Genomic DNA, 9971 nt, shown 5'->3' with positions numbered 1-9971 from the left:
CTCCAGAAACTTGTCCAATCCCCTTTTAAAGGCATCCAGGCCAGATCCTGTGGCAAGGAGTTCCACAGACCAACCACGCACCAAGTAAAGAAATATTTTCTTTTGTCTGTCCTAACTCTCCCAACACTCAATTTTAGTGGATGTCCCCTAGTTCTGGTGTTATGTGAGAGTGTAAAGAGCATCTCTCTACCCACTTTATCCTTCCCATGCATAATTTTGTATGTCTCAGTCATGTCCCCCTCAGGTGTCTCTTTTCTAGGCTCAAACGCCGTAGCCTTTCCTCATAAGGAAGGTGCCCAGCCCAGCAATCATCTTAGTCACCCTCTTTTGCACCTTTTCCATGTCCACTATATCCTTTTTGAGATGCGGTGACCAGAACTGGACACAATACTCCAGGTGTGGCCTTACCATTGATTTGTACAAAGGCATTATAATATTAGCTGTTTTGTTCTCAATACCTTTCCTAATAATCCCAAGCATAGAATTGGCCTTCTTCACTGCCGCCGCACATTGGGTTGACTCTTTCATCGACTTGTCCACCACCACCCCAAGATCTCTCTCCTGATCTGTCACAGACAGCTCAGAACCCATCAGCCTATGGGCGGCTGATGCTGTATCCAAGCCTTCTGCCAGATGGCACAGGTAAGGTCTCATCGGGGTAGTGGGAGGTTGGTTTGGAGGCAGGTAGGGGGCATTTCAGAGCAGGGGAGGGCTGAACATGGGGTAGATCAGGCCCAGGAGGGAATGAGATCAGCCGAGGTCTCCTCTGCCATGTCCTATCCTCCCTCCTGGAGCTGGCAGCCTTGCACAGGGTTACTCGGACTTCTGCCAGCTAAATAACTGGCAGAGATCCAAGTAGTTCCATATGGCAAGCTGGGGCGTTACTCAGGGTAAGGGGAAAATATCCTGTGGCCCTGCTGCCCAGCACAACTTAGGCTTGGGCTGTGAATCAGATAAATTACCAACAGCCATGTGAAACCTGAATGCAACAGACAACACACTTCCAATGCCTGATGCCTGCATAAACTTGTGGACCTTGTTTAAAATGTTGTGCACTAGTCTTATAAGCGTTGGAGAGTAAAACGGCCGCCTCCTTAAGCCCAATGCTTCCTCCATTCTTGTCGTCCTCCACACATACAGTATATTCTGCCGCAGGAAAACCATCACTGAGCCAACCTTATCAAACAGAAGCAGAGCTGCTTTTGTAGCTGCCTCTCTCTCCATTTCAGAGATTCCACTTGGCTCTTCTATAGCTGCCTTGGATATTAAAAATGAAAGCCTCTAATAATTTTAAGCTCTTTAATGCATCCTACAGCATTGTAAGCAATCGAAAGTTCCCCTAAAAATGAAGGGGCGAGAAGAGAGGAAACCATGAAGGCAGCCTTTTCATCTTCTAAACTGATTTTATTGCAGCAGTAACAAGAGCAATTTCAGTTAAAAGGCTCTTGTCAGGCAACAGTTACTGTAGATTATGGTTGCCTGAGAAACAGTCCCAGCCAAACACAAATTTTGGAATTGCTCTAAAAAAATGAGGACTTGCTCTGGAAAGGAAGAAAAAGTTGCTTTCCACTAAAAAGGGTCAGATTTTTATCTGAACTTTTAAGAGTGAGTTAATTAAACCACAAGTGGTGAGATCAAAGGAACGTATTGTTGATAAGAGCGGAAAGATTGCAAAATGGTTTTTTTTTTTAATTTACCCTTAAAAAATTCAAGTTATCAGTTGCAGTATTAAACAAGAGAAGGGAAATAAATAACTTGACCTTGGCTACACTGATGCCCACTACAATGAAGCTCTTGAACATATTCTGGTCTCTACCCCCGTCCAATTAGAACCCATGTAAGGTGTAAGAAACAGCTTAGAGGGCACAATGATTTCATTGAATGCAGCCTAGTTCCAAAAACAGGAAGACTTCCTAAAGGGAGGCTGTCAAATGCATTTTGCTGCTTTCGATCTAAGGCTGAGGAATTTACATTTTGAATATCAAAGTTGATTTATATAGCTGTGTAACTATAATACTTATCACTGCGAAGGGAGATAGAGACTTCACTTTGATTTTATTCAGACCCATAAATCATTCTTCCATTTTTTCCCCACTCACCATTTTGATCATATTTCCTACACAAATACATAACTGACATATTAATGTGCAGTTTCAATATACCACATTGGTATAGATACAGGAGGCATACGCACAAATGGTTTTTATGTCTCTTTTTTCTTTTTTGACCTTCCTCTTTATTTATTTATTTTTAATCAGCAGACAGAGGATTGGACTTTGCTGGGGTTATGTGATGGCTACCATTTAACAAGTCATTTTCTGTGGTCTTTTCTCAAACAAAGGATTTGGACTGTAAAGACTTCTTTTTTAAAAAAAAATGTGGAATAGAGAGATTTCCAACCAGATAAGCAAATCAAATATAATGCAAACAAATGTACCTGATTAGCCCTCATCATTAGACATTGTAGCTACAGTCCTGTGAAGGGGACGGGCTGTGGCTCAGTCTTAGCACACCTGCTTTGCAAGCAAAAATACCCCCTGTATCTCCAGATAGGGCTGGGAGAGATTCCTCTCTGCAGCACTGGGAAACTAACACCAATCACCAATTATAAATAGGCAATATGGAGCTGGTTGGCAACCTTCAGTCTCGAAAGACTATGGTATAAGCCTACAGCACCCAGTATTCCCAAGCGGAATCCCATCCAAGTACTAACCAGGCCTGACCCTGCTTAGCTTCCAAGATCAGACGAGATTGGGCATGTGCAGGGTAACAGTTGCTGTCAATACGGAGCTACATGAAGAATATAGACACTAAAATTGAGACTAGATATAGACAATATAATGCAGTTCCTATGCTCTCAACCAGTGGGAGGTACATAGATATTAATTGGCCCAGGATGAGTCTGTGTTGTTAATAATATTTATATATAGTACAAAACTGTACAGCAGTGTTTCTCAACCTGTAGGTCGGGACCCACCAGGTAGTTCACAAGTCAATTTGAGGTGGGTCCCCATTCATTTCAATAATTTATTTTAAATATATTAGACTTGATGCTACCCCTGCTAACTGAGTAAGAGGTACTTTTTCAAGTGGGTGCTCCTCTTTTTAGCAGGGGGAGAATAACTGGCCCAACTCACCCCAGCAGTGTCTTTTCTAGTGGCTGTCTGCTGGTGTTCTTTTGCATCTTTTTAGATTGTAAGATCTTTTGGGACAGGGAGCCATTTAGTTATTTGAATTTTTTCTGTAAACCGCTTTGGGAACTTTTAGTTGAAAAGCGGTATATAAATACTATTAATAATAATAATCAATGTATGTGACTGCATTTGGGGAAATGTTTTTTTATTTATTTATTTATTTATACAGGTATTTATATACCACCTTTCTTTAGTCGTCAGATTTCTCCTCAGACTTTAATCCAAGGCGGTTTACATAGGCAGGCTGTTCTAAACCCCCGTAGGGATTTTTACAATTGAATAGTTCTCATCTTTCATAGAACTCCTCGTTCCAGCTGGATTCCTTCCCAGTCTGGCCTCTCTCTGGCCCTTTGCCTCCCATGCTCCACTTGACGGCAATGTTACACCTCTGTACTTTTAAGAGGTTACTATATATATACTTTTAACAATGATAGTCAGTGGGGCTTACTCCTGGGTAAGTGGGAGTAGGATTCCAGCCTAGGGTTGTTAAAAATTTTCCTGCTTGGTGATGTCACTTTCGGTCCTGACATCACTTCCAGTGGGTCCCGACAGATTCTCATTCTAAAAAGTGGGTCCCGGTGCTAAAAGTTTGAGAACCACTGCTGTACTGCTTTTCCTGACTTGTTCAGGAAGCTCAGTAGCATTGGGTCCAGAGGCACCAGACGGAGGTCCCAACACAAACCCTGAGACTATAAGCCTCAAGCAGAAGACTCCTGACCCAGGAACCTCAGTGGCAGCTCTCCTTGAGCGAGATTCCTCTGAGCCGGAACATCTCACTTTGCATCAGACTCTCACATTCTTTTGTGTTTGCTCACCACTGCAGTCGACCCACCAGAGCAGGTAAGCCAGTTCAGGAGACTGGAGTGTGGCAGGTTGGGGTTGAACAGGGCAGAGGTGAGCAGAACAAGGAAGGGGGTGGGCAGAATGGGGCGGTGATGGTGGGTGGGGAGGAGGGGTGATCAGTCCCAGGAGAGGGGTAGGATCCACACAGTGATGCACACTGAATTCTGAGCTCCTACCCGGGCCTGATCTGACTTACCGGGTCAACACAGACTTGCACCAGCAGTTGAGCCATAGTGACTGCTGGGGCTTACCCCAGGGCAAGGGGACAAATGTCCCCTGGAGGAGACCTGCAGCAGCCGAAAATCCCCTGCAGAATACAGCAGTAGCTGTGCCAGTGCCACTGCATTGCTGCATGGGGATTTATGTAGAATTGGGCTGTTCAGTATTCAATGAATCACTGTAACATGCAAACGGAATGTGCAGACCTAGAGAGGTATTGTCATGAGTGGTGATTAAAGTTCCATTGGTGATTGATTGATCTGGGATGGCTTTTTCACTCATGCAAATTAACAAGTGATAATTATCAAGTGATATTGTGTTCCCTTAGTGATGGAAAGGCCCCAACCCCTGCATGTGTGTATACTAGTGACATACTAGTATTGTGTTCCCTTAGTGATGGAAAGGCCCCAACCCCTGCATGTGTGTATACTAGTGACAGTGAATACTAGTAACAGCCAATGCAAAAGACCTGCTCTCACTGGGTTTTGAAATTGTCCTTAGTCCTATACTGAAAGTTCACTGGAGTACTTTTGAAAAAGATAGCCTGTATTATCATTTCCTATTATGTCCCTCTATGATTCTCCTGGGTATTAATTTAAGGACACGCGCAGGCTAAGAAGACAGAGTCTGAGTGCCTGAGCCAGTTGCAGGTGTTTTTAAAAGAAAACCTAAAAAACCTAAAATATAATTCTCTGATGTTTAGTTTCAAAGAAGTGCTCCCTTGCATGATTTGTTTTATGCTGGAGAGAATTTTTAATGCTGAGTTATAAACCCCCAGAGGAGTGTTGCTAATAAAAATGCTGACAGACCCTTAACTACAGCGGCATGCATGGATGCGGCTGCTGTAACAAAGAGGAAAATAGAACCTAGAATAGTAGCTGTCTCTCCTTTTGGGTTGACTGTATCTTTGACAGAAACAGAATTTAGGTTAAATATTCTTGTTCCTTCCAGTGCTCTCAGATCCGCGCCTGAAAATTCTGGTGGCCATTCCAGAGTCCACCATGACTTTAACAAATCTGCTACATATTCATCTTGGACCAGGAAATTTTTTTTTTAATATGTCAGTTGCTATTTTCCAGGATTTTAAAACACAAAAGCAAAAACCTGAACACCTCCTTTGGTACAAGAGGAGAATTAAAGCAGTCACCAAAAAGTATGAACACTGTATGTCAGTGGTTCTCAAACTGGTGGGTGACGACCCATCAGTTCGTGTAACGCTTCCCTGACCCTTTAAGGGGTGGGGGAAGGGGAAGCAGGCAGTGACATGATCCCCAGGATCGTGTCACTAAGGCGGGCGAGGAGGGTGCTTTGCACTTACTTTAAGAAGGCAGGGCTGCAGCAGGCTGCAGGATTTTCAGAGAGCCCTGTGCAGTCCTGCACAGCACTCCCTGAGGCTTGGAACGTTCGCTAAGAGCGACTTCCGTTTTGCAGAGGTGCTTTGCGCCTGCCTTTAGTGAACGTTCCAAGCCACGAGGAGCGCCGTGTAGGGCTGCGCAGGGCTCCCCGCACCTCCTGCAGCCTGCTTCAGGCCTGCCTACATAACATGAGTGCAAAGCACCCCCTCTTGCCCCCCTTAGCGACACGATCCTGGGGATCCTGGGGATCGCGTTGCTGCCCTAGCCCCTCCCCTGCAAGAACTTACTGAGGGATTAAAGCTCCCTCAAAGTTTGAGAACCACTGCTGTATGTTAAGTGGCTTGCCTTAGCTTCCATGTTATGTGAGAGGTAAACATGCCCTGCAATCTCACATGTTATGCTCATTTAACACTTTGGCTCTATTTGCCCACTTTCCCCCCAGGAGGGGGGTTGGACCAGCAGAGGCCCCCTCCATCACATCTTATGCCCCATGTTGGGCTGCAAAGCCTGACACAGAACTTGTCAGGTCTGAGCCATCAAAATAACTGGTGCAGATTTGAGTAGCCTCCTTGCAGGGCCTGGGGCTTTCCTCGGGGGAAGTGAACAAAAGTCCCTTACTCCCAAGGAGACCTTCAGTAGCCTCTCTGGCTCCACTGAATACAGAGGTAGCCATTTGGACACCGCTGTAACTAGTGGCGCCAGGGAAGATAGGTTGACTTTATGTAAAACTGTATTACTATTGCTGCTGCTGCTGCTGCTACTACTGAGAATTTTGGCAGGAGACTGGATAGTAGCAGTTCTGCTGCTATTCTGCTGTTTGAATCCATAAGACTTAAGTCATTTTGGTTAGGTTTTTTTTAACTATCTAATCACAAAATCTTTTGATAAAAAAGAAACAATGTTCATTTTCGTTCATGCATTATTATTAGTGGCAGTACTAGTACAGGTCATGCCTTGTTATCCACTGATTTGGCATCCACTGATTTGACTCACCACCGATATCGGGGGTCCACCTTTAAATGCCTTGTAACAAGGGGAAAGAGTGCCAAAATCCCATTTCCTTCCATCATGCTGTTAAATCGCACTGGTTGAAAGCTTCTTGGGGTTAAAGTTAGCTTTAAAGACCCAATACTGGGTTTCTTGCTCATTGTCACCCCAGAATGCATCAGTATAGAGCAAGAAACCTGGAAGTGGGTCTTTAAAGCTATTTTTCCACTGATTTATTATCTACCGATTTTTTTTTTAATCCACTAAGGGTTCCAGAAAGGAATCCCAGTGGATAACGAGGCACGACCTGTAGTGGCATAGAAAGATGGTGACTATCAAAATCCAGTATAAAGAGAAACTCTGCAGATGTCATTCATACATATTATCCTATGCGCTCTCTTGGTACAGAAATAGCAACTCCAGTAATGGCTACCAAGAGAAGTTTCTGCGGCAATAGGGTTGCTTGTTCAGCACAAAATCACAAACAGGCTACAGCAAGCAGAGTTGACTCAGATAAGTGTTTCCACTGAGAATAGCTAATCGGGCCAAATTAGCTATTATGGCATAACTGCTGTATGACTAATTTGCGCAGTCCACAGTGGCTGATGATTATCTAATACAGCTCTTCTGCCGCATGCGTAAAAGTCTAATGGGGAAACCAGCTGCAGCACGAGCTTTCAGAACTAAGATTGCAATAACATGAAGTGTGTGTGTCTGTGTGTTTATAGGCGATAGTTGTGTGGTATGGATGCGCCCCCCCCCCCCCAGCAATGCAAAGAGAACTAGGAAAAGTGAGATAATGCTGATCAGGTGACCTCCTCCCAGTTTTTTAAGCATGCCCTGAAGCAGAACACTGCAAAGGTCTTACTTGCTGTTCTGGAAAATGACTCTCCATCCCCTGATCTCTTCTTCCTAGATCTGGGGAGAGGGATCTTGCTGGCTTTAAGCAGAGGGCTTGCGTTGGGGTGTATATCTTTGTCATGTGAAACTTGTAATGCCTTTGGTCACCCCACTCCAAAATGGCCCCATGCTGCGCTTCACAATCTGATTTGAAAGAGGAAGTCGTTCTGCATGAGACTTCTTCCAAAGTTTGTGGCCCTGTCCTTCATTTGCCACAGCAGAGCTGCATTTTTTTCCTTAGTGTATCTGACACTACTGAATACCAGCTACCCGCACTGGGTCTAACAAGCTGCTCCACTCATTCAATGCTGCTTTACCAGTCCCTAGAGCCATGATTTTCAACCTTTTTCATCTCGCGGCACACTGGCAAGGTACTAAAATGGTCAAGGCACACCATCAGCTTTTTGACAATTAACAAGGCACACTGTGCTGTCAGTGGGGGCTCACATTACCTAATGGTCCTATTGATAAATGACCCTCTCCCAAATTCCTGCAGCACACCTGGGGACCATTTGCCATGGCACAGTGGTTGAAAATGGCTGCCCTAGACCCAACTCCTCCCCATCCCCGGAACATGTAATATAGGACTTGCTGCATGAAGTGGTGTCACTGATCTGGCCTGCACGCTCATTAATGCCAAGCTCTGTTTATAACAGCAGGAGCTTTATCCAAGCCAGAGCCTTCCAGAAAACAGCCTGGAACCTGTTATCAGTGGCCAACTCAATGGCTCTGTATGTTGAGTGACCACAATAAACATTTAAATAGGCTTATGTATTAGGCTCAGTACCCTTTGCTTGAAAAAAAAAAAAGAGTGCCTGTTTGCCCTGGACTGATAACATTACTACAGTGATTTGTTATGAAGAATTTTGAAAAAAGTAAATAATGCTCTTAAGCCATTTCCCTGTACAATTTCACAGTGAATGTGTACAAGCAGTTCTTTGCACCTTGCTGAATCATTTTCCTCCCCCCCCCCAATCTGACTCTGAGAAGATAGGGAGATACACATACCTTTATAGAGAGTGTGTGCATTAAAAAAAATCATTTTTGGAATAATTCATTCTTGTAACTTATAGGTTAAGTAAGGGTCCTATGCTGTTAATTTTGTGACTCATTCAGAGGGTCCTAATTCATTTTAGAATCCTTATTCATTTAGGGATGCTTTAAAAGGATTATATTTTTTGTTTTCACTTTTTTTGTCCATAATAAAATGATGTTGTTGTTGTTCACACACACACACATGCAAAACATGGGGGTGGGGGGTGGGTGTTGCAAAAAAGCCAGTTCTTACCCATGAACCCAAAAAAGCCAGTTCTTACCCATGTTGCTGAATCAAAAAAAATTACATCACAAAAGTAAAAAAATGATGTAAAATAATGTAAAACATCACAAAAATAAAATAATGGAATTATGTGAGGAATTAAGATACGGAAAAGTTTAAACCACTAAATTTAAGTCAAAACATAAGAGATGCTGATACTCTTATTGACTAATTAGCAAGAATACACCTGGAGACGGCTATTCCAAGCTACAACCTGTGAGCAGATCTCCTTATTTCTCCATCTGGCTGTTTCAGGTGATAGATTTTCAAATAAATCCAAGTGGAAAGAATCCTATTCAGGGACATCACTTGGAGCGAGGTGCTAGCTAGTCTTCATATGTCCTGTGTAGACTTCCTTTAAGTACTGTACACACAACACACCTTCAAACTGTGACGTAGGCAGGGAGGAAACAGTGGAAAAGAGGCCATTCCCAGAGTGCTTCCCTCATAGCAAGACAACGTCCTTTAGGACTCAATCCTAACCCCTTATGTCAGTGCTTTCCAGTACTAAGGGTAATGCAGTTCTGAGGAAAGGGAACAAACATTTCCTTACTTTGAGGAGGCCTCTGTGAGTGACACCCAACTGCAGGATGCAGCACATGTCCCATTGGCAGTGCTGGAAAGCACTTACATAAGGGGTTAGGATTGCACCCTTAGTGTATTACACAAGGCAGGTACTTCTTACTCTACTATGAATACTGGAGATTTTCATGTTTTCCAACTAAAATGTGCTTTTGAGATAGAGTGGAGAGTTGATGAACTGAAACACCATTTTGTCCAAAGGCTGCAATCCATAAGCCACCCATAGTGAAGTGCTTGGATTTAAGCTGATGAGGCATATTGACTTCAGTCCATTGGTTTAAATCCAATTATTCTGTTATCCCATGTATGAACTGGAATGATAGCAAATCTATAGCAGAGTTAGAAATTCAATCCAGATCTTCTAAACCTTACCACATATGATCTTTTATTAAACTCAACATGTTGAAGGAGAAGTACAGTAATGAAAATGAAGAAACAAAAGCTACTCCATAATCTGCATGGATGAGAATCCTGCCTTGTTTATAGTGCATGCCAAGGGAAAAGAAAAGACAGTTTCAGACCACATGAACATGACCATTTACTTCAGCAGTTTCAATGTTTTTCTTCTCATGG

General features: G+C 43.4%; 1 pseudogene; it reads right to left on the bottom strand.

Moving 5' to 3' along the window:
* Positions 1–2664: 2664 nt before the first annotated feature.
* On the bottom strand, positions 2665–2784 carry LOC136646546 (5S ribosomal RNA; annotated as a pseudogene).
* Between the last annotated feature and the right edge of the window lie 7187 nt (positions 2785–9971).

The sequence above is a fragment of the Tiliqua scincoides genome, chromosome 3, assembly GCF_035046505.1.
Source record: "Tiliqua scincoides isolate rTilSci1 chromosome 3, rTilSci1.hap2, whole genome shotgun sequence".
Taxonomy (NCBI): domain Eukaryota; kingdom Metazoa; phylum Chordata; class Lepidosauria; order Squamata; family Scincidae; genus Tiliqua; species Tiliqua scincoides.
The sequence above is the reverse complement of the archived record's forward strand: the minus strand, read 5'-3'. Positions and strand labels throughout refer to the sequence as shown.